Source organism: Aotus nancymaae, unplaced genomic scaffold (genome assembly GCF_030222135.1).
Source record: "Aotus nancymaae isolate 86718 unplaced genomic scaffold, 86718_ANA_hifiasm-v0.15.2.pri h1tg000006l, whole genome shotgun sequence".
NCBI classification, from domain to species: Eukaryota; Metazoa; Chordata; class Mammalia; order Primates; family Aotidae; genus Aotus; species Aotus nancymaae.
Genome location: NW_026988417.1, coordinates 20937639 through 20962429, shown reverse-complemented (window position 1 = coordinate 20962429; position 24791 = coordinate 20937639). Strand labels below are relative to the sequence as shown.

Sequence of the window (24791 nt, the reverse complement as noted above, 5' to 3'; positions counted from 1 at the left end):
CTAAGCTGGCCAAATAGAACAAGGAGAAATGCATCTGTATTTCTTTAGGAATTGGGAAAGAAATAGAGGAATAAGAATCCATGTTTTTAGCTAGAAAATATCAGTTGATATTTCTTCCATGTTTTTAGCTATAAAATATCAGTTGATATTTCTTTAGGGTGACTAAAACTTTTCACTTTTCAAGCAAATAGTCTGATTCTAAAAAAGGAGATGGGCTGATAAAATTTAAAATGTGTTGCTTGTCCTACGTTGTTTCAGAGGTGATAGAGCCATTTATAATTTCTAATAAAATGTAAAGGAAAATGCAATTTATTGTATCAATTCAACCACAGCACAACAAAAGATCCTTACTGCCCTATCAGAAACTATAGAAAGTGTGAGAAACTAAATATATAAGACCATATCCGAGCTAGAACATCAGTTACTTACTTTTTTGAAAATCACATTAATGCCAAGTCTTTGGTGAATATGCAGAGAATGTTACCAATACTTTTATTAAAGATATTTGATTAACTCCAATTTTTTTCTTCCAGACATTTGACCAATTAAGTGGCTTCTCTATCCATGATTGGGAAGTCCATTAGTTATGTCTAAATAAATATTTGGGTGCCACTATGCCTCCATCCACAGCGTAATCAATTGATTGGTATGAGCATCAGCAAATAAACAAATTTAGAGCATCTTCCCTGGGATTAGGGACCATTGTTACTGACTGTCATTAGCCCCAGGTCCTTCAGTTCCAGTTGCTCTGGGGAAAGGCTGTCTGTTCCTTTGTGAGGCCCAGCACTGCTGTTTTTATGCATTAATAGATGCACAACCGAAACCTAATTTTATTTGTTCATTTGCTTAGGACTTATTAGAGTAAATAACTAAATGAGTCATTCATTTAACTTAAAGTTTTGCCAGAAACTTTACATTCATTATCTAATTTCCTGCTGCCAACAACCTTGAGGGGAGGCATCAGCCCCACCTTATAGATAAGAAAGCTGAGGTTGAGAAGATGAACAAATAACTTCTGGCAGTGACAGGCATCCATGCTTGACTCCAAAGCTTTTATTCTTTCCATGATTTTTTTTTTTTTTTTTTGAGACTGAGTATTGCTTTGTCTCCCAGGCTGGAGTGCAAGGTTGGCTCACTGCAACCTCCGCCTCCTGGGTTCAAGTAATTCTCCTGCCTCAGCCTCCTGAGTAACTGGGATTACAGGAACATACCACCATGCCTCGCTAGTTTTTGCATTTTCAGTAGAATGGGGTTTCACCACGTTGGCCAGGGTGGTCTTGAAGTCCTGGCCTCAGGTGATCCACTCGCCTTGGCCTCCCAAAGTGCTGGGATTACTGGGATTACAGGCATGAACCACTGTGCCCAGCCACCCATGTGCTTTCAAAAGCATGTTTTTTTTTTTTTTTTTTTTTTTTTTTTTTTAAACAGAGTCTTTCTCTCTCTCACCCAGGCTGTGCAGCACAGTGGCACAACCTCAGCTCACTGCAACCTTTGCCTTCCGGGTTCAAGCGGTTCACCTGCCTCAGCCTCTTGAGTAGCTGGGATTACAGGCACCCACCACCACACCTAATTTTTGTACTTTTGGTAGAGATGGGGTTTTGCCATGTTGGCCAGGCTGGTCATGAACTCCCACCTCGGCCTCCGAAAGTGCTGAGATTATAGGCATAAGCCACTGTGGCCTGACACAATAGCACACATTTTTATATTAATTCTGTACAAGATAAAACTGTCCTAAATTTTATTCTTAAGTTTTTCAGAATTACATGTACAGTTTTGTATTTTTATCTTTATATGTTGTTTAGTGGTATTTCTTCTGTTTAGTGTCTTCATCCCATCCTAGAGTTGAGAGTTTAGGGAAGCTTCTATTAAACATGTTAAAGAAACGATTATTTGAAGTGGGACAATTTAGAGTAATGATCAAGAGGTCAGGCTTCTGCTCTGGAAGACCTGGTCTGAGCCCTAGTTTCACTGCTTATGTATTGGGTTACTTTAGACAAATTTCTCATCCTCCCTAAGTGTGAATTTCCCGTCTGAAAAACAGGAATAATGGCCATACCTATTGCTCATGGTTATTTATGCATTAATTCATTCAACAAATATATATTCATTTCTTATAATAAGTCAGGTACTCAGTAATGAATTAACCAAGTTGGCTGCCCTGAAACACTTTATATTCTAACAAGGAAAGACAGACTAAAAAAACAAATAAATAAACCTGGTCCAGTAGTGGTAAGGGCTGTATAGACAAATAAAGCAAGGTAGAGAGAGGTGGGTGTAGAATGGTGGTAGTTGAAGCAGGATAATTTTTTTATAAGGAGAAGCTTCCATTACAGAGTGACAGTTGAACAGAGACCTGCAATAAATGTTACTGAGAGAATTAAGAAGAAATGACACAGAAAACCAAACTGAAGGTAGAATGCTTTGTAAGATGCCTGCTGTGGAGAGATGCAAGCCCTCACTGTAGGCTTATTTTAAATCACTAGAATTCGAGCTCCTTAAGATGAAGGGACACTTCTGTTTCGTTTATTGCTCCATCACAAGCATGCACAATGTCCGTTAGATTCTCAGTACAAATAACCTGTAGCTCTTGGAGTCTCTGTCTATTTCCAGGTGGGGACAGTAGGAAGAGGGAGTCTGTAGATGGAGAGAAGAAGCTGAGAGTGGAACAGGAATCTTTACGATAGTAGTCACCTACTCCACCTCATCAAAATGTCATCAGAGGTCTAGACCAAATGGCTTTTGAGCATGGGCTTGACTATGGTTTCCCAAAGGCATGATGCTTCAATAAGAAGTTTTCTTGACAGCAACTGTGAAATCTGCAAACAATAGCACAGGTTATAGCTTGAGATTTGAAGACAATTCAGGGCTTCCTTACTAACCCAGTGAGGGCACATGGAGGGAAATACACAACAGGACATTTAACCTGCATGAGCTACCCATCCTGCTGCAACTCACACATTCCATTCTGATTTGCTGTTTGCTTACTGGAAATAACCTAGGCATATTTTTTTAGAGACCAGGAAGAATTTTCTTTTATTCATTCATTCAACTAATACTGTCCTCAGCTCCTGGTTCCAAACTCTGCCTGAGCCATGAGATCTGAAACCTCATGCTATTTAAACATAGTATCTGCCATGAGGTCTGTGCTGTTTTATTTGGTGATACCCAATAGAGGTGATTGCCTCTAAAATAACCCAAAGATAGCCAGCACTAAGTGCACCCAGAGATTGTCTGACAAAGCTGAATGATTTATAAAGCAGTCTCTTAAGTGAATTTGCTCCTGGTTTACTTAGTGAACATTTTTTTTTCCCTAAGATCTCAGATAGTGTGAAAAACCTTTGCAGATTATGCATGAGGAGTCTCACTACACTTTACTCTGTCCTGCTTAATTGCAGATCTTGGAAACACTCAAAGATGCCAGATATTTGACTAAACTTCAAACTCACTTTTGCTAAATTGCAAACATCCTTGAAAAACTGATAAACAGGAATGAGCTTCCAAGTGCCTCCAGAAAGACAAAATGCTGAGAAAAAAAATTTTTTTAAACCCTATAATTGCAGCAGCACATTTTATGGTCTATAAAGTATTCAATATGCTGTGCAGCAGGGGTATCTCAACTGAGAGTCAAATAAAAATAACCGTGCATGTGATAGTTCAGTGAAAAGTTTCTTTTCTCAGCAAGAGATAAAAAACCTCAACTGTCTCCAGCCTGGCATACTTGATAAATTGCTTGCACAAAAAAGAATGTGTGGGATTTAGTCTAGCTAAAACAAAACAAAGCAAATTTCTAGTAGCAGGCTCCTAAAGAAAGGTAGTATCTCATTCTACATGGTTTGGGATTATTTACATGAAGTCTTTCTTAAATATCAGTCCAAACCCTCTGACCTCAGAAATTTTTCTTCCCAGGAAGGAATAGAATTTTTCTTTTTCTTCTCTCCCTCTCTTTTTTTTTCTTTCTCTAGTACCCATGTGATATGTTTAGGCTTTGTGTCCCACTCAAATCTCATCTGGAATTGGAATCCCCAGGTGTTGAGGGAGAGACCTGGTGGGAGGTGATTGGATCATGGGGCGGTGTGCCCCATGCTGTTCTCGTGATAGTGAGTGAGCACTCATGAGATCTGATGGTTTTATAAGAGGCTCTTCCTTTGCTTGCTCACTCTCTTTCCAGCTGACCTGTGAGAAGGTCCAAGCTTGCTTCCTCTTTGCCTTCCACCATGATTGTAAGTTTCCTGAGGCCTCCCCAGCCATGCAGAGCTGTGAGTCAATTAAACCTCATTTCTTTCAGTAATTACCCAGTCTTGGATATTTCTTTACAGTAGTGTGAAAACAGACTAATACACCATGCATCCATTCCTTCCACTATTTTTAAGCATATACATATATCACATTCCAAGGCTGGTGCTAGTCAATATCTCTTCCTTTATAAAGTGGAAAGAAAATCCAGAAAACTATGCACAAAGCTTTGTAGAGTCTCAGATGTGAGAGCAGCCTTGGGGAGCTGGCAAAGGCAGCACTGATAGGTCTTGAAGGAGAAGGGAGATTGTATCACCTGCAAAACAGTAGAAAGACAGTTTCTATTAGTTTTGCCACCTTTTTACTTGAATTTTTCTTCCTTGGAGTTCATTAACTTCTTTCATATTGTGGTTGTGCACATAATGATTGATTGTTCCTTCAGATGTCATTTTTATAATCATCCTTCCTAAGACTTCTTTTCTTCTTGGCTCCATTTGCCTTTTCTCTACCTGTGTTCAACCCAGTTGTGATTTCATATAAATTTAAATGGATCTGGGCATTCCAGTTACATTTCTAAAACTTGAACACATTACCTGACAGGCACAAATGTCTCTTTTTGAGATAAAAAGAATCAATGCATTTGCTTTTTGTAAAGCTTGTTATTATAAAAATTTCAAAAGAAAGTGATAGTACAGTAAAGCTTATGTGCCCTCAACAATTGTCAGCCATTTTCCAGTCTTGTTCCATCCATTAATTTATTTGAAGAGGGCATATTTTAAAATGAATGTTAGACATAATGCTTTTCTCCTGCAAGTTCTTAAGTATATATGTCCAAAGAATGTGTTTATACATAAACACCATGTAATTATAACACATAACACAATTAATAATAATCCTTTAATGCAATTTAAGATTCAGTCCATGTGTCCATATTTGCATTTCCTCAATTGTCTCAAGAAGTCTTTTAATAGTGTGTTTGCTTACATCAGAATCCAAACAAAGTCTTTATATGGTATTTGTTGTTATATTTTCCAAGTTTCTTTAAATATATAACACTAGTTCTGCCTCCTTTGTATTCAAGTCATTGATTTGTTTGAGAAAGGGGATGTTTGGCCTTAGAAATTGGCTGAGAGCTTCCTCCAGATGTCTCTACTCCTGTCTCCTCCTCTTCCCTTCCCTACCTCTGTAGAATTTCCATGAGATCAGGTTCAATTCATTTTTGCAAGTCCTAAATAATCAGCCATACAGCAGTAGACACCCCCTACATTCTACAATAGGACCCCCTGCTAACTGCAAATGGACAGTCTTACGTAAAAATAGATGACTGCAGTCTTATCTAGCTAGGAGGTGTGGTGAACACACTTAAATGTAGGGCTTTTATGTTGCCTAATGGAGTTGTATGTTCGGGGCCAGGGCTGAATTGTTTGAGGCCATGTAGGAGAAGCGGAATGCTCACATTAGTAGTCTGTCTTCTCTATCCTCCCGTTCTCCAGCCCACAACTTTTCCTCCAAATAACTGTTGAGCATCTGAAAAATATAGTTTGTGAGGACAATAGATTATTAGTCTTATCAGGGCAATCACATGGTTCAACTTACAGGTGCATAGAATTAGATTAGGGTGATGTATATAAAACACGTAATAAATGACTTAATTCTTGGTCCTAGTAAATGCTGTATAAATGATAGCATTTATTTTCAAAATATGTTTATAATTAGCCACTTTCCTCAAAGGATGTTCATGTTTCACTTACTTGGTAGTCAAGCTCAATCACTACATCCCCATTTCCAACCTGGCATCAGACCTAGAGCTGTGGAGGCGTATCTGAGGGAGCTGGAAGTGCTGGTGTCACTCCAGTTCCATGGAGAGAAGATGTGTTCTTACCATAGACCTTAACCATCTCAATGTAAGTTTTGTTTTCTTAACTTTAGAACTGTTACCTTTTCACTCAAAGGAAGTACTTTATGGCTTCTTTTTGGCATATTCAAATTACCAGCATCACTACTCTCGTGCTTTGTTGCCATTGGTAAATAAAATAAAGGGTTCCTTGAATATAAGCCCTGTAATGCTGAGACAGTAGATTGGATCATCAGTAGCTACAAAGTGATTCGTGGGCAGGCAGCGTCTACAACGTGGAGACCCAGGACAGAAGGAGGATTCACATCCCTGGAGGGAGGAAGCAGGACAGACACGAGATTTCATCATGCCATTCTGAAGGGCTTGTGATATAAAACTTACAAAAGGTTTATTTCTGGACTTTTTGATATTTTCAGACTGCTGTTGACAGCTGGTAATGGAAAGCAAAACTGCAGATAAGTGGAAACTACTACATAGCTCCAGCCTCAGCCTGGGACTAAGAAACAGACTCTAAGTATGGAATCTGAAGTGATGAGACATAGTCAAAGAAGGCAAAGGGAAGAGCAGGGAACTCAGCATGAGGGCTGTTTAGGCAAGGATCTCCAGTATGTATGCTCCAAACAGGCATACCCTGCTGTTCTCTCAACCCAAAGGTCCAGAAGAGGAGAGGGTCCTGACCCTTGGTGTCGCAGCAGTATAGTACATGTGGAGGGCAGTAGTTGGAGATGATGGATGTAGGATAAGCACAAGTCCAAGGATGATGGGTCTCATTAGCTGAATATTGCAATGACTCATCCAGGATTGGGTGGGGATGTGAACTTATGAATAGGGTTAGAGAGAAATTCCTAGGACGGTGACTTTTTTCTCCACCATCACCCCTATTTGCATGTCTGAGAGTGATGTCAAGTGGGGAGAGGGCAAAGTAGTGAGGAATTGGCACCTGCCACATTGGTCCTTCATTGGAACACAAAATAAGACTGGAGAACAATGTAGCTGGCTGGCTAGGTAGACCCACTGAAGGACAGCGATGACCATGGAAACTAATTACCCAATATTCACAAAATGCTCGTAAGGAGTTGAGCTTTGTAGAAATTGTTTGCTGTCTGTGAGTTTTGTTTAGAACACCTTAGGTTTGTCATCAATTTCCCATTGAGAATGAACTTGGAGGAATGAGTCTTACCTTCTGCTCTAATAGGGAATAAAGCATGAACACCTGAACCCTTCAACCTATCTTCTATTTAATTTTGAAAACATGTTTGGATAACATCAATTCTTGGAGATAATTCTTGAAATAATTTGCCACATGATATTTTTATTGAATAATGGGATTCACAATTAAGAATTATACATTTAATCTTCTGAATGGTATACCTAAGCTGTTACTTTAAGAATAATTTATTCTAGTAGTTATTATAGCCTGGAGTGTTATAAAAGCAGTACTGTACTTTGGTTATGACTTTAATAACAATTTAAACACTCAGGTTTCTTGCCTTTGATGCCATCAGCCTACCACCTTGCTCAAATGGGATGGTAAATGTCATCAAAACCCAGGATCTGGACATTAATGGCAAGATTCTTGTCCCTTTTTATTTTTTCAATCAGAAACACTAAAAATCTGCCTTATCATGATCAGGGCTATTTATTTTATTTTTTTCCAATTCAGATGACTAAAATTACAAGAGATGATTATTAATGACAGTACAACAATCCTAAAAATAACAGCCCCAGGTTAACCCCCTTCTGAAACATCCCTAATAATTCACCTGTCTATGTGATAAATGATTCATATCAGGGTCCAAATTCAGCCTTCAGGATATAAGCCCACCCTTTAGGCAAAAAAGATTCTATAATAAAGAACTGAAAGGTAAACCACTTGTGTAAATATTTTTTGGTCTGTTTTCATATTTCCTAAATAGATATTTAGTGCAAAATTGGCATTCTAAACCACTGACAATAACCACAAAATCAGAATTTCTGTCTACACCTTATCAAATGCTTACTATGTACACCATTTCCTTTGTCTTGTTAATAATCCTATGCGATTGAGATGATTATCATCTATGATAAGCAACTGTTCAGAGAGGCTCTGTTTTGCCCAGTGAAAAGTTGTAGCCAACACCCAACCCTTTGACTCTGCTCTCTTGGTGCTCTTTCCACCACACCCTTCTGCCTCAATATAAAGGGACAGGTTTGTGAAATGTGGCATCATTGTCTCCATATAGCACTGTATTAATTTCCCAGGGCTGCCATAACAAATCATCACAAATTAGGTTACTTAAAACAACAGAAATGTGCATGCTTACAGTTCTCGAGGTTAGATATAGAAAATCAAGGAGTCAGCAGGGTTTCTCTGAAGACTAAAGAATCTCTCCTCTCTCTTTCAGCTTCTGGTGGCTCCTGGTGGTATTCCTTGGCTTGTGGCAGCCTCCCTCTTATCTTAGCCTCTGACTTCACATGACTTCTCAGTGTGTCCTTTTTTGCATCTTGTAAAAATGCTTTCATTGCATTAAGGGCCTACCCTAATCCAGTATGAATTCACATTGATCTTTACCTTAATTATATTTGGAAAGACCAGATTTCCAAATAAGGTTACATTCTGAGGTTCCAGGTGGATGTGAGTTTTGGTGAGACACCATCCAACTCGTTACAATTATGTTTCTCATTTCTAGTCTATTCCCAATTAGGTCCCAATAAAGATCTATCAAATTAATGAACATGGTTTGAGTCCTCACAGTTTTGATGGGCAATCAATTGCCCAAAGTTTACAATTTGGAGCTCCTCACAAACTTGAAGATTGAGTGTACTTTGAATATTGGTATTTTACCAAAAAGTAAAATACAACACAGGTTCTTCTGGCACAGTACTCTGTACCCTGCACATAACTAAGAGTTGAGATGCATGTGTTAGAACTTGCCATACCTTGCTGTATATTTCTCTCCCAGTCACAGAAAGGCAGAAGACAGGGAGTGTCTCATGTTATTGAGGCATCTACAGAACCTGTGGCGCATGCCTCTGACCTTGAGGCTGATAAAGTAGATGATCTCAGGTAGAAAGGCTGAACAGAGAATGGTCTTACCAGGGCTTCCTGAAAGGAGAATATGGCCTGTTAAGGATTCTCAAATTCCTGTAATAGGGATATCCATCTTTTCCCATAGAGTGATCTGTTTTCATTTCTGGGGCATGAGCGGGTTGGGTTTGAAATGGGTATTGAGTGAAGGTATCTCTTATATCAACATAAAAGTTAGTTAAAAACCACGTGGCAGAGTGAAAGCAGAGCATTAAAGTAAGAAGCTGACCTGCTGGCCTATGCGTAATAGACTTGAAACTAAGTTTCGGTATTTTCAATCCAACTTTACTCAAGTTGAAATGATTATGTTTTCATTATAAACATGAATACATGTTGCTTTTTGGAAATTTTAAAAATATAATACTGGTAAATAAAAGCAAATAACAACAAACAATTCTGTTATCTTAAAGAAATGACTGTGGGTATATTTCCTGCTCCAAAGTTCTTTTATTCTTTTTAATATTTAGCTTTGCATCCTGCTTTTTATAAAACAAAATTGTAACTATTTTATGTTTTTGATGGTTTTTAGACACATCATTTTAATGGCTGCATAACAGCTTATGAAGTGTTGAGTTTACATTAGATTTCTTGTTTACATTAGAAATATTACATTTCTCCACTATGAGCATTTAGATTGGTTCAAATGTTTTTGGTATTATGAATAAAATTCAGATAGGTAATATTTCAGTAAAGATCTCTTCCTAGAAGTTAATATGCTCATATCTAAGTATGTATTTTCTTAATTGTATTGATCTAGACTGAGTCTGGTATTTTTATAACCTTGATTAATATTGAAAGTTTACTTCCCAAAATTGTTTGTCAGATTACACTCCTGCCAGTAGCATTCAAAGTACTCATTGAACTGAAACCTTGCCAGGATTAAAATGCTCTTAAAAGACTTTCAAATCTTACTAGCTTGAAAAATGAAAAATATAATAATATTTTACTTTCAATTAGCATTCCTTTCAAATGTAACATTTTTATCTGCATGTTTTAGGTATTTCTTTTGTGAATTGTTTATGTTTTGTTAAGGGACAAATTGTGTCTCCCACCTCAATACATATGTTGAACACCTAAAGCTCAGCATGATACCGTATTTGAAGATAGGGCTTTAAGTAAGTAATTTAGATAAATTAGGTCCTATGGGTGGGCCGTAATCCAATGTGACTGGTGTCCTATACGAGGAGGAAATTAGGACACAGGCAGCACAAAAACTGAGCACAGCCCTGTGGGGACACAACAAGAATGTGTCCATTTGCAAACCAAGGAGGGAGGCCTCTGAAGAAACCAACCCCGCTAGTACCTTAATCTAGGACATCTAGCCTCCAGATCTGCAAGAAAATACATTTCTTTTTTTTTTTCTTTTTTTAAATTTTGCATCCAAAATCTTTTTAATAGCAGGGTAGGATCCAGGGTTAGTTTTTGTAGCCTTGACTGGCCCGTCGGCCTCTGGCGTGCTCGAACTTCCGACCCTTGGAGCAGACATAGGGTTTGGTGTGGCTGTGCAGGGTTCCTGGGGCCTTGCCGAAATGCTGGTACACCTCTCAGCCCTTGTGAGGACCAGAGAGCAGGACGGTGCCGCAGCCCTTGGGGGAGTCCAGGGCCAGCTGGTCGAAAGTGCGGATCTTGCCCCCCGCCTTGAGCACACGGCTGCTGGCCCGGCTGGTCACACACAGCGCACACACCTTCAGTTCAGGCACCTCCTGAACCCGCACGTCACCCGCTGTGGTCCCCACAACCACGGCCATTTTGTTTTCCCGGCCAGGAATCTTCATCTCCCAGATCATCCGGGAAAGGGACAGAGGTGGCCGGTTGGTGAGACTCATAAACAACCTCTTCAGCACAATCTGGTTGAATGTGGAGTTGGTTCACCTGGCCAGAAACCTGTACAGCTTGACCAACAGCCTCAGGTGGATGTCCTGGCTCTTGGGCTCCTTGCGCCGAACCTTTCAGTCCTTGTTGTGACGGATGTCAGCTCCCATGATGGGCCTCCTGCTCGGCCCAGAGAAAATACATTTCTATTCTATAAGCTCCCCCAGTCTGTTGTGTTTTGTTACGCATCATAGCAAATGAAAACACTGTTTCTTGCTGATTTATTTATTAGGGTCCTAGGGCTTTTCTTAGTAATTTGTACATGCTCCTGTTATGTTAAGCATACTGATTGTTGTTTCCTTCTTACATTTGTCCAAAGTGGTTATTTGCCTTTTGAAGATTTAAAAAAATTTTTTTAGCATCGAGCATGTATATATTTACTATTGTTTCACAATTATTTATCTTTTCCTTTGTGCTTTTGTTTTCATAGTACTTCAAAGCTTAGAAAGTCCCTTTCCCTTAAGAGCTTTGATACATCATCAGTTTATTTTTTGTAAGTTTTTCTGTGGTTTGATGTGGATCTGTATAATATAACTATTTTCCATATTTGAGAGTGCAGACTCACAAAAGCAGGTAAACTTTAAATTTGCAGAGTAAAGCTTCCTTTAAGATTTTTATGCCTTGACCTGTCTTATGTAAGATAAGTTATTTTCTATGGCTACTACATCTTTTTGAAAATGTATGTTGTCTAAATGGCACAATAACCTCATTTTAAAATATCTTCTATTTCATAAATATCACAGTTATTAAGGCAAAGAACCTAAAGGTAAAGAGTACCTACTACTTTATGAAATCTGCTAAATGTCTTTGAAATTCTACTGGAATCTTATTTCAATTGAAGGACACTTGTCTTGCAAGATGAAAGAAACATTCTACTCTGTTTTTTCTTGTTTTCACTTGTGCTTCTTCTGCTTACAAATGTTTAAAGTCCTCCTTTGTGGATCTTTTAATCTAATATTTCTACTTTATTTCTTGGAAGATCTTTCTAGAATCTATTTAGACATGACTCTCTTTTCTATAGCTCTATGCTTACTTCATTTAGTTTTGCTGTTGGGTCAATAAAAAATGCCATTTCTACAAGGCACTGGTTTTCATTCCCTTGCTGGTAGTGTTCTTTTTAAAACATAAAACTGTTTTCACTTGTGAGATAAAATTATCTAGCCTTTCTGGAATCTCTCCTAAGTTAAACCTCTGTAAGTTGGTGCAAAATAGTAGAAAATATAGTTTGCAAAACCACTTTAAATATAGATTTGAATGACCTTCTGTGAAGTTATAAAGACTGTGTTATGTTTTTAATTTTTTTGTTGTTGCAAAATATATTGCCATACAAAGTATGTCAATAAGATGCATTAATTCGACAGATATTAACTGAGTGCCCATTATGAGCCGGATACTGTCCTGCAGTTTGGGAATGCAGTCAAGTTTGTGGAGCCTGGTCACTGACCACTTAGAAGTGACCTTGGCTGTGGTTCTACAGCAGGGTCCCAGAGGCTCCCCGATGGCCCAGGCATCACCACTTTAGTTGCTGGGTTGAGAGTCCCAGGGGAACGCTCAGGAAAACAGGTGGTCATTGAAGCATTTCAATAATTTAGCAAGTGAGACAGTTCTATCAGACTGTAAACTTTTTCCTGGCCTATGGTTATCTTTCAAATGGTTGAAATAAATCAAACTGATTCTCACTTCTGGATATTCATGTGGGGATGTAGACCATGCAAAGATGAAAGTCACTAAAGTTATGAGTATGTCCAGCGAAATTCCAGGGAGACAGGGGTCAATGTCATTTGAGATGAGTGTGAGGAACACAGAGAAAAAGGACTTCACTGGAAGGGCAAGAGGGTGTCTTTGCTCAGTTTTGGAAGTTGCACAAATATTGACCAAGGAATTGTATGTAGTAGGGAGAATCATAAGCACAGACCAAGTCCTCGCTGTATGGATTGTGGTCATGGTTAGATTTATGAGGAGATACCAACAACTTCAATGTGAATAGGTCTGCAAAATGTTTATGAGAAAAGCCAGTCCTTAACCTTACATCGTTTGATGTTACAGTAGTAGCTCAATAATAGCAGTTGAGCTTGATAGAATTCTTCTCTAATATTTGATTGTCAAGAAGGTTATTATCTAGATTTTCTGTTCCCTGGATTTATTTCTGGTAGAGCTTCAGCGGGTCTAACCTCTGGGGTAATCAGGCAAAGCATTACTTTATAACATCAACTCCCATGGCTATGCCTCCTCCCATTTTCAGCATTTTATTAACTATGGATGAAGAGCATAATTTCTCATCTAGGATGCTCCTGTAGCTAAGAAGAAAGCTGCATAATTTCCTGAGAATAACCTTTGCATCTTCTCTCTTGTTATCTTGGTGGTGAGTTACAAATTTGACATTACTGATTTTCTTAGACCAGTCAAGTTGAATTATAATATTTTTTTAAAGTTATATGGAGAAAAAGAGAAAATGTGCATCTCCCACCCCTCCAAAAAAAGGAATTGTATCAAGGAATGTATTTATTTCTTAAATATTGTTTTGTTATTTTAAGTAATCTACCTACCAAAGATGCCCGTGTCCTAATCTGTAGATCCTATGAATATATTACTGTACATGGTAAAAGATTTTGAAGACATGATTAGGTTATGGATCCTTGGATGAGACTATTTTTTCATATTTCCTGGGTAGGCCTGGTGTAATCACAATATTCTCTGTAAGTTAAAAAATAAATAAGGCAGAAGTGTCAATGTCCCAGTGACATAGTGTGAGAATGACTACACCAGATATTGCTGGTTTTGAGGATGGACAGGGACCCTGAGCCAAGGAATGTGGGTGGCCTCTAGAAGTTGGAAAAAGCAAAAGTCAGATTTTCTCCTAACCCCCCAGAAGGAATGCAACCCTGCCAACACCTTGATTTTATCCCAGGGAGACCAATTTTGTACTTCTGAACTCCAGACCTGTGAGATAATAAATTTAGGCTGTTTTAAACCAACCCATTAAGTTTGTGATAATTAATTGTGGTAGCAATTGGAAGCTAATAAAAGTTTTTTTGATGGTAACTTAATCTTGGTGACTACTGATTATATCTCTGCAGACCCATAGTGAATCTGAATGTAGCTCTTCCTGCTTCAGTCTATGGTACCCTATTATTCTCTACAGATAACTTTTTAAGTGTTTTTATTATAAAAGCAACTGCATGTGTACTATAGAAAATATAAATGTAATAAAGGCATATATATCCCACTATCCAGAGATATCCTACCAATCTTTTCACTGTAGGTGTATATGTGTGCTCTTAATCTATTTATATATCTTATAAATCTCCCTATTCTGTTGGGCCTCAAACTGCCTTCATGTCTTTTTCTATTTTCCCATGTATATGTAATTTACCTCCTCATCTTGTTTGGAAACTCCTTGAGAAGTGAGACCAAGTCTTGTATTTCTCTATGTCTACCATGTTTTGAGGAATGATTTGCATATACATACCATTAACTTGACAAATTTACCAGTACATCTGGTTGGCCCTAAATCTCACATGTTTTAGTAATTCCATCTTTTCATTGTTGTAAGTAATTGGAACTTGAAATGCTGATTCATACTTAGAGTAACTCATAAAAGACTGAGGAACATAAAGTAAAATGCCAACTTTCTACTTTGCAATGAGAAATATAATTGTAAGGTGAATCAGATGTTTTCATCTACCTTGTCTGCTTTCATCACAGTGGAAAATCCACATAGGGAACTAAATCGCAGTCAGGAAGGTTGCTTGGAAAATATAGAATCAGTCTGATTGGAAATAATTGCTTACTTTAATACGTAAGGACAATAAGCCCTGACCATTTAACACATCCATCTGCAAAGGAGACTCTCTCAGTAAGGGAGCCTATTAGTTTTGGGGATCTCCTCTCTATGTAGTGCATGGTTAGACAACAAAAACATTGGAAGTGTCATTTTTGCATAACCCTGTACAGAAATCTGACTTTTATTCAATACGTTCTTCATTAGGTACAATAATGCTGTTTCAAGCTGGCACTTGAGTTTTTTATTTATGGTGACAAAACCTTTTTTTCTAGTGTGTTTTTCAATTACATTGATATCAACAGTTAGGAGTTGATTTTACACTTTAAATCCCAGTGTTTTGAAAGTGCTCTACCTCTCACTATACATCCACGCCTGTCTCTGCTTTCCTGTTTTCATAAAATTGCCTATTTAAAACTAAGACTATTTGGTTCAGTCAGAGTTTCTGGAATTTTATAGCAAGTAATAGTGAAGCTTAAAGTACAGATGATGCTGGGTTCCACTGTAGTCCATTGTTTTCTCATCTCATTTAGAATCATCCAGCCCATCCCAGAGATAAAAGCTTCCTCAGGGGATAGAATGAGATTAAAGACAGACCAGAACATGCCTTGGGTTTCTGGAATATGCAGTGTGCTCATAGAGGTCAGATCTTTTTCTGGTGAGAACCTCCATTCTGTTACTTGTTTCCACAGTGCTATTTGAGTTTCTAGCAGACCTACTTATCTATTTTTTTCATGCATCAACTTGTTTCATAGTAACCTAGACTATTACCTGCCATGGCTGGAGGCCTACTTGCCCTAGCTGTCTTCCCAGTAAATTAAAGCACCTCCTTCATAAAAATGGAAAAAATAAAATTGGGTTTGGAAATGTTGTATGTCAGCATTACAAAATGGTGCCTCTCATTTACACAAGAAAGCATGAACCAGTGACCTTTTAATCTGCTATATTTATTAAAATAAGCCCACCATGGGCTTATTTTTCCACACTTTCTCTCCAAGTCCCTGTGTCACTGCCTGTCAAATTTTCTCTCTCCCTCTTTTTGGTAACACCAGCATCTTTTCAACCAATGTTTCTTCAGCACCTTTTCTGAGTAAAATGTTTATTTTAGAGCAATGTAATACCCTAAACATATTTCCTTTTCTTGACCATCTGTGAATCTGCAACATTGAAACTTAAGTTTAACTGCAATTTAATGTTTAATGTGCATGGGGAGAGGAGATATGTAGCATTTATTGAACACCTGCTAAATCCCAGATTCTCCGCCAGATTTTTTCATTCACGATTTTAATTCTCAAGATAAATGATGGAATTAAAATTATTGTCACTTTCCTTTTGATCAAATGGAAACTTAGAAAAGTTAAGTAATTTCCCAAATAGGTGAAATAAGTGATGTTATTATGATTTGAATGTAAATCTGTCTGATTTGAAATGCTATGGTTTTCATTTTTTCAGTGGATTTACACTAGTACAATTTAAGCTCTATGAAGAGGGGTTTCTTCTCTAATTGCTTGCCATTGAATCTTCTATACATACCAGTTCCTGGCACTTGTGATATGATTAATACTTATTTGTGGAAAGAGAGGAAATTGATAGAAAATGGAGGGAGGATGACAGGGAAGAAAGGTACAAGAAGAGGGAAGGAGGGAGAAAAGAAGGAATGGATGAAGGGAGAACGGGTAGGTCTTTGAAAATACTTTAGTTTCAGGGCTTCAGGTGTTTCCTCTATAGAATATAATCATTTTTATACTTGTGTGCATATCTAAATATTTAATTTTTGAAAACCCCCATAACTGTATATGTGTATGTTTGTGTATGTCTGTGACTATATATGCGTGTGTCAATACATACATGCATATATTTTCTTATGTGGGTATTTACGTGTGTACATATATATTCTTGAGTCTTTGAAAAGTTGCTTGACTGTAGTTACTCAAGTGCATGCAGTGTCATCCATATTTTTGAAACACTTTTGGACTAAGCCCATATACAGAGATTAAAACCAATTGCTTTAACGGTTGAAAGAATATGAAAGCAAATTAAATGAGAAATTTCTGCTTCCTTGTAGATACCATATTTTTGGTTTTCCTCTGAACCAACCATTGGATACTTTTGTTTGAGTATTTTTATTTATTCATTGTTTTCTTTTTTTGCATATAGTAGTTAGATTTTAATGAGAGAAACAGAAAGTAGGTGGTGACAAGAAGGATGTACTTCAAAGGAGCTATTCAAGATAGCCTGGCAAATACTTTTGGACATAACTGTATTTTAGCAAGTATAATTTTCTCCTTATATCATAGTGGCGTGGGTCGCATAGGGAGTTTTCTGTGCATTTGTAATTCATTTATTTCTTGAAAGTAATAGTTCTTTTATGACATAGAAATTCATTTGGAACAATTAGAAACTGTCATGTATCTTTGGTTAGAAAATTTTCCATATAAATTTTCATAATACTTCTTTGAAAAACATTTTCTCAAGTTTTTTGTCAGTATTATTCCTAAATTATTTTAAGAAAAAAAGAGATGAAACCATCTAAGAGCTGTAAGCTTTAAAAAGTATCTTTTTTGAAACATAGATTCAATTTTCAAATCCTGAAGATAATTTTTAGGGTTTATATTTTGTTTCGATGCAATTACATACTTTATTCTTATTAAAACATATAGTTTAATACATTTTAGAGTGAATTTTAGTGCATCTTCCTATAACACAGATGTATGGTCTTAGGGTAATACATCAACAGTTTTTGGAAGATAACTATTAAAATATTAAAGGAAAGTTCTTTCCTCAGTTTAGAAAACAAATTTGGGGATTCAGTCTTTTATGATGAACAGGTTCAACCTAACTTTACAACAAGTCTATGTATGCATTTTTGCATTTCCTTCCTTTTCTCAGCAAAATGTAGAAGCCAATCTAGCACTCAGGATTGCCTAAGATAGGTCAACAGTCTTTCACTCCTTAATTGTTTCCAATTGAAATACCTGCCTCTGATTTCACTATGATTTTAATGAAAGTTGAATCAAGATATTTGTATCTAATAATAATGTTATTCAATAACCACAGTTTCTATTCTCCAAATTCTTCTATTCTTTCATTTTTGTTTAATGATAGATTATCATATATGTCTGTATATCTTATGTGGCTGACTACAGATTAATAACCCAAATAAGCAACCTAGGTGATACATGCTGCTGGAGTGGAGAAGGAAGAGGGGAAGACAAAAGACAGGAGAAATGACCAGACAAAAGCATAGACTTTGATATTTGGAGGTGTTATGACAAGTATATTGCATTTAAGTGGCATAAAGAATGGGTGGAATTAGATACATGAGAATTAAAGGCAACCTTTTAAAAGCTTACATTAATTTGACCAGAGACCCTGTGAAAAGCAGGACACAGGTAAGCATAAAGTACATTCTTAATTGACCAAACATTCATGTAGCACGAGCCCTGAGCCATATTCTTAAATTCATACTGTGATGCTTTCTAGGAATTAAATATTTTGTTTCAGGGACTCTTTTTTAGAAGGCTGAGATTCATTTTGTTTAGGCTTAAATTATTAAGTCAGCAGTTTTCCATTTACTTCAAACATGTAACTAAATATAGAACTTTACTCTATAATTCCTCCTCCAGTTGCCTTGAATGGATGATCAGGTCATTCCATTCCATTTAAACAGCTTGCATTCCTTTGTCTCACTTGTTTTATTTGAATAAACATCTTACTGTGGGATTTTCTTTTAAAATCCTACAAGTAGATTGTAGAAAGAGGAATAAAAACAAATAGATTTCAAATATGTGCCTTTTAAAATATTAATAAATTTGTTAGATTTGACTTTTAAGCCTTTATTAATTTAGATTTTAGGTTCTACAGAATATTTCCCTTTATTTTTAAACATTTATATTTAAGTAAAAAGCATTTCACTTGTGTTATTTAATTTCAGCCACAGAACAGGGGACCTAAGCTATAAGGCAATAATGGCCATGGTAACTGGCAAAAAAAAAAAAAAAAAAACCACTGCATTCTGCTGGAACAAGGCTCCCAGCCTGGGAGATGAGAAATCAGAATGCATTCTTGCTTTGACCACACTATAGCTGTGTAGCATTTAATAAATGATGCTATATTTTAGGATCTCATTTAAAAAAAAATTTGTCAAATGGAAAGTTTGCACTGGATGATTTTTCTGGTCTCTTCCAGTTCAGAAATTCTGAAATTTACCTTATTATTTTTTTTTTTTTTTTGCCTTTTTATTGAATGTCCACTTCAAGACATGTTTTGAGCCATCAAAAAAAAAAAAAAAAAAAAAAAAAAAAACAGAAAGAATATGTGAGAGGTAAGAGCAATGTTTATGAACATAGCCTATGAAAATAAATTGAGAAATACTAGAAAAACAGTGACTATATTTCTCAGGCATGGTTTGATGTGAATGATGAGAACGTGAAATTTTGATTAGTGCACACACGGATAACATTTTAGTACAACATTGCACTCAAGGTAGGTAAATGGCAACACCTGAAGGTGAGAAGACCTTGGGTTTTATTTCGACTTGGTCGCTGAATAGGCAGCAGGTCACCCAACATCTGTGAGCCTTGGTTTCTATCCCTCAAGTGAAAGGATTGGAGAAAATGATTAGAACTTCCTTTTAGAGCTCTAGCAGGAGTCTAAGATACAACCTTAATTAAAATCAAAATCAAGAAAAGCAATAGGAAAATTCTGTTCTAGCTGACCATATTTAGTAAATCAAAGATTAGTCATTCATATACATCAAGCACAAGCTTTTAATGAGCACTGTGTGTCAAATCTCTGGGATACTAAAATAGATTCCAGAAAGTTAAATCTAGATAGAGAAATACATAGAATGATTTATAATGTCATAGGATCCTTGCTGTCATGGAAGGGTGAGCAAAGTGCTTTTAAAAATACAGGGATGGGAAGAGGTAACTGATGTTACTTGAGGCTTCACTTATGAAGTGACATAATAATTGGTATTTGATTTTTTTTTTTTTAAGTTAAATATTTTCTTTTTTTTTTTTTATTGCATTTTAGGTTTTGGGGTACATGTGAAAAACATGCAAAGTTGTTGCATAGGTGCATTCATGGCAGTGTGATTTGCTGCCTCCCTCCCCCTCACCCATATCTGGCATTTCTCCCCATGCTATCCCTCCCCAACTCCCCACCCCCCCGCTGTCCCCCCTCCCCCCCAACAGACCCCCGTGTATAGTGCTCCCCTCCCTGTGTCCATGTGTTCTCCTTGTTCAACACCCTCCTATGAGTGAGAACTTGTGGTGTTTGGTTTTGTGTTCTTGTGTCAGTTTGCTGAGAATGATGGTTTCCAGGTTCATCCATGTCCCTACAAAGGACGCGAACTCCTCATTTTTAATGGCTGCATAATATTCCATGGTGTATATGTGCCACATTTTTCAGTTTGAGTTTGTCAAAAGGAGGAATGGGATGATAGCATAAAGTCTCAAGGCTTGAGCATTCTGATGCCAGGAAAACTGTTTGAGAAAGTGATTAATAGTTGTGTGATTGGACACAACTATTAGAGGACAGATCATGAAGGACTTGTTGAATATACCATTCTAAATTATGTAAATTTCTTCTGTGTGTCATGAGGATACTTTAAAGATGTTTAAGTAGAAGAGTATCTGAGGGACCTAACTCTCTACTTTTGCAGAGGACAGATGTAGGGAAGCTGAGACCAGCCATACAAAGGGAAGTGGCTAGTATAGTGGTTTTAGTGAGAGATTAATAGGGAGGTGAACTGAGATGGATTGGGCCATGCTGGTGTGATGAATAACCCCCAAATCTCAGTGGTTTCCTTTTGCTGAGTATACATGACAAATCTAAGTTTGTTTCTTGCTCAGTATAATAACCAATGTAAGTAGGAGTTGAAAGACTGCTCATTAAAGGCCAGGGACTCAGGCTGACAGCTTCCACAGTCACCACATTAAGGTTAAATGAACACACTAAGTCACACACTGTCTCTCACAGCTTTAACCTTGAAATGACTGATTTCATTTCTTCTTGCATTCTCTTTGCAAAGCCAAGTCACATGGACTTGAGTGACTTCAAGGGGACTGAAAAATGCAGTCCCATAAGGGCTCTGAAAGTGAAAACCAGAATACAGGTGAACAGCTATAATGACTATGATAGCAAATTATCACATTTGGAAGACGTAAGAGTAGAGAAGTTAGGATAACTTCAAAGACATTTCTAGTTTGGATTTTTGTTTATGCAAGCTAGTCCCCCTTCTTTGTGTGACAAATTTTACTTATCTTCTTCTTCCAGGAAGTGTTCTCTAACCAGGAGTAGGCAGGGATCTAGGTTAATTAAGTGTTCCCAGTGGCCTGCTGATAGGTGTTTAACAACTCTCTGTAGAAAAACAAAAACAACAACAAATCTCTATTTTGGAGCCTTTACTGAGCTTCTGAGTGCAAATCCTCCCACTAAGGCAAATTTCAGGCTACCAGCGTGGCACTGGTGAACACGGAGTTGGTAACAGATGCATTAATAGTATGCCATTATATGGCATTTCCCTCATAGAGATGCAACAGAACTGAATAAGGTAAAATGTACGGATAATATCTTACCATAGTAAAATAATTAGGATGTGATGAAGTTTTAAGTATTTATAATCTTTGTTTTAAATCTAATTTATTGAATTATAACTTGTCCAATTTAATTTTAAATAATGGCTATGTTCAGTGAGTAGCTCACAACATTTCTGAAAATTTAGCAGTTGGCTCTCACAAGCCAATTACGAGCCGGCTCTCGCACACCATGAGTGTCTTCTTTTTCTCTGCACTCCCACACTTGGTACTTGCCCCATTATGGCTCTTATCATATTTTATTTTAATTATTCTGTACTCATCTGCTTGTCTGCTTGACAATGAGCTCCTCAAGGAAAAGGATATTGTCTCACTGTTGAATTTCTCAGGGCTTTGCTTGGTACTTGGAATACAGTAGAAATTCAGCAAATATCAGTTGAGGCAATGAATGAATGAAAACATTTTTTTCATGAAATAAGAAAATTATTGGTCTCTGTTTACACTAATCTTTATTTGTAGGTGCCAAGTCATTCCATTTCATAAAGAACCACCCCAGGCAATGCTCTTATGTGAAGCTCACCTACTGCAAATACTCAGCTGTTACAAAAAAGATATCTTAGTGCCTGGCTTTGCTCCTCTGGGTAAATGCCAAATTCTATGGAAAATATCTTGAATTAAATATACATTCAAGACCTGGATTGTAGCTTTTGAAAATTCTGTTGTACTTTTGAAACTTTATCATACATTTACTTATGTTAATAATGTATTTATATTTATAAACACTGTAAAAATTTTTTGTCTACCAATTGAGGCAAGTGATTAAAGGTAGTAATTGTATCTTGTGCTTTATTTGTATTTCTTTCACACAGCACAGTATTGGTCAAAACATAGTGGCTCAAATTATTTAAGAGTTTGCATTGAATGTTTTACTTCTAACTCAAATACCAGTATAATAAACCCAAAATTATTTTTCTGAAGCTTCCTATGATCTTATATATTTTCCATTTCATTGAGTTCCCTGGATTGAAAAATGCCAATTATCTGAATTCCACTGCATTCTACTTCGATATTAGTAGGTGAAAATATCACTGTTTTGTACATTTTTTAGCTTTATTAAAACTCACTATCTTGATACTGAGTCACGTTTGTCTTCCCAATGTACATTCCCCCAAAATAGCACTTCAAGGACAACAGACAGTTCCACCTAAGAATAAGAGTTGCACCGAGTGACAGATTGCAGACACTTGGTATAGCTAGATTATTAGACTCCTTATCTAAATTGTTTACATGTCAGGTTTCTTTGGTAGCCCAGAATAATTTAGATAAATGAGCCTCCCCACTGGTAATTACATTTTCTTAACAACATTTTGGCGAATGTACATAAAAGGTAATAAAATCTCCTACCAGCGCCCTGTCCTGCAGCATGTCACAGCCCCAGACTCTGATCGTGTCTGACACTTATTACTTAAGTCATATATTTCTAAAAGCAGAGACCTCTGCAAGGTCTTTTCCTGAATGATAGTGTCTCAAGTTGCAAAGAGATGAAAATCTGATTATGTTTCCAACTTTCCATGGATGACGTACACATTGATGGGAGTGGCTAAACTTTCTGAATAAGGAATTATTAAGTGGGGAATATGAAATAGAATCTCTAAAATGGGAGAATTTTTTTCCATTCCCTTTTTAAGATACTGCTATATGCCCTGGAAAAGTTATCCTCCTCTTTCCCCATAAGAATCTCCACTTTTCCTGCTGTAGCAAGACATGGATATTCATGACCAAGTGTTTTCTCGCTCAGATGCTTAAGGGCAGGAACATATTTAAAAACATTGTTCCACAGCTCCTCTTATCAAAAGGGAAGATTACTGACTTACAAAAATTGTTCTTGCTATTTCCCATGGACATGCATTGTCTTCAAAATCCTACCAGGTGGAATTTCGCTATACTGTAGTTTCAGACATCTGTGTCCCAATATATGCCCCACAGAACACTACTCTTGTGCCATGGTGTGTATATATGTGTGTGTATCTATATTTGTACAAGCTTATGAAATTCTGTATATAATATATTCTATTACATTTGTAACATGTATTAATATACTTGAGACCCTCTGAGAAATCCCCCAGTAATATATCTGTATTTATATCTTTATACAATTCACTGTTTTTCAAATTCAGTTCACTGTGTGTATCAGTCATATCCCAACAGGAGATAGAAACCACATAGTAATTTGAACAGGAAAGCTGAATATAAAGGATTATTAATTACAAAAGATTATTAATTACAACCGGGTACTGGAGTAAAAATTGGGATTGGCTTATAAAACATGAAGAGAAATATAAAACACAAAGATAAAAGCAACCATGAGTGCCCAATGAAAAGCTTATCCTCTCACTCAGGGTTGGAATTTATATTTTCCTACTTGGGGAGAGCACAGTTTGTGAAAGTTTTCTATTTTCTGTTAAAAGTTAAATAGGAAGTTTAATTTTCTCTTGAAACATTTTATCTTTAATATCAATATGCCTTTTAAGTAATTTTGGTTAAGTGAAATTATATAGAAATAAAGTAGAAATAGAAGAGCAATATTTTGTTACTGGAGTAGGTGCGAAGCTTTTTTTTAATTATATTTCTCTCATTTACCTTATATGATTTGGACCCTGATTACCCCTCAGAGTCTGAGCAGACATCTGTAGACAGGCTATCACTTTCAACACTGGGGTTCTCCTTCCCCTGATGCCACCTTGAGAGGCGAATATATTGAGGCAGTCATAGCCAAGGCAGGAACTGAATTTCCCAAATCAGAGTTGGAGTGAGATGGGGAGAGTGGCAACAGGGACTCTTCATTAGGAGCAGGCTCTGGGAGGCATCAGTGTGTGGTGGGATGCCCCCGGGTTCTGGCTGTGCAGTTCTGCGTTAGGCTCCTTCCTGCTGTGAAAAAGCTCGGTTGACTTTGGACAAGATTAAATATTTTAGAGTTATTGTGGAAATTAAATAAAAGTGCAGAGTTTTAGAGTAGCCAGAAAGAACACAATGGGTGATCATCAATATTACAACTCTGCTTTCTCACTTCTCTGGAATTGAATTTAGTAATTAAGGAGAGATGAGCATTCACTTAGTATGCTTTGAAATGTCTCACCTTTTAAGACCTGGAGGTATTGTTTTGATGTCTTATATTATTTTCTCAATTATATATCATTTCATCATAGCATGTAGCACTGAAAAGGTCTTCAAGCATAATCTAATATAATTTATAAAGGGAGTTAATGAAGAAGAATTATTTTTACTAGTAGATTTTCCAAGCAATCTCATTACTGGGAATGTTACAACTAAATAACATATTTAAAAAATTTATAAACTGAAGAAGTAAGTGACCAACTCATGATGTATCTAAAAACTAAGCCAAAATTATACATTTAAGTTTATTCAATTAAATGTATATGT

The 24791-nt window shown here is 36.9% G+C and overlaps 1 protein-coding gene and 1 pseudogene across 2 annotated transcripts in view; one reads left to right on the top strand and one right to left on the bottom strand.

Moving 5' to 3' along the window:
- The window catches only part of KCNIP4 (potassium voltage-gated channel interacting protein 4), a 1196254-nt gene that overhangs the window by 185704 nt on the left and 985759 nt on the right, over nt 1-24791 (top strand). The gene's annotated exons all lie outside the window — the stretch shown is intronic.
- LOC105730882 (large ribosomal subunit protein eL18-like) lies at nt 10571-11137 on the bottom strand (annotated as a pseudogene).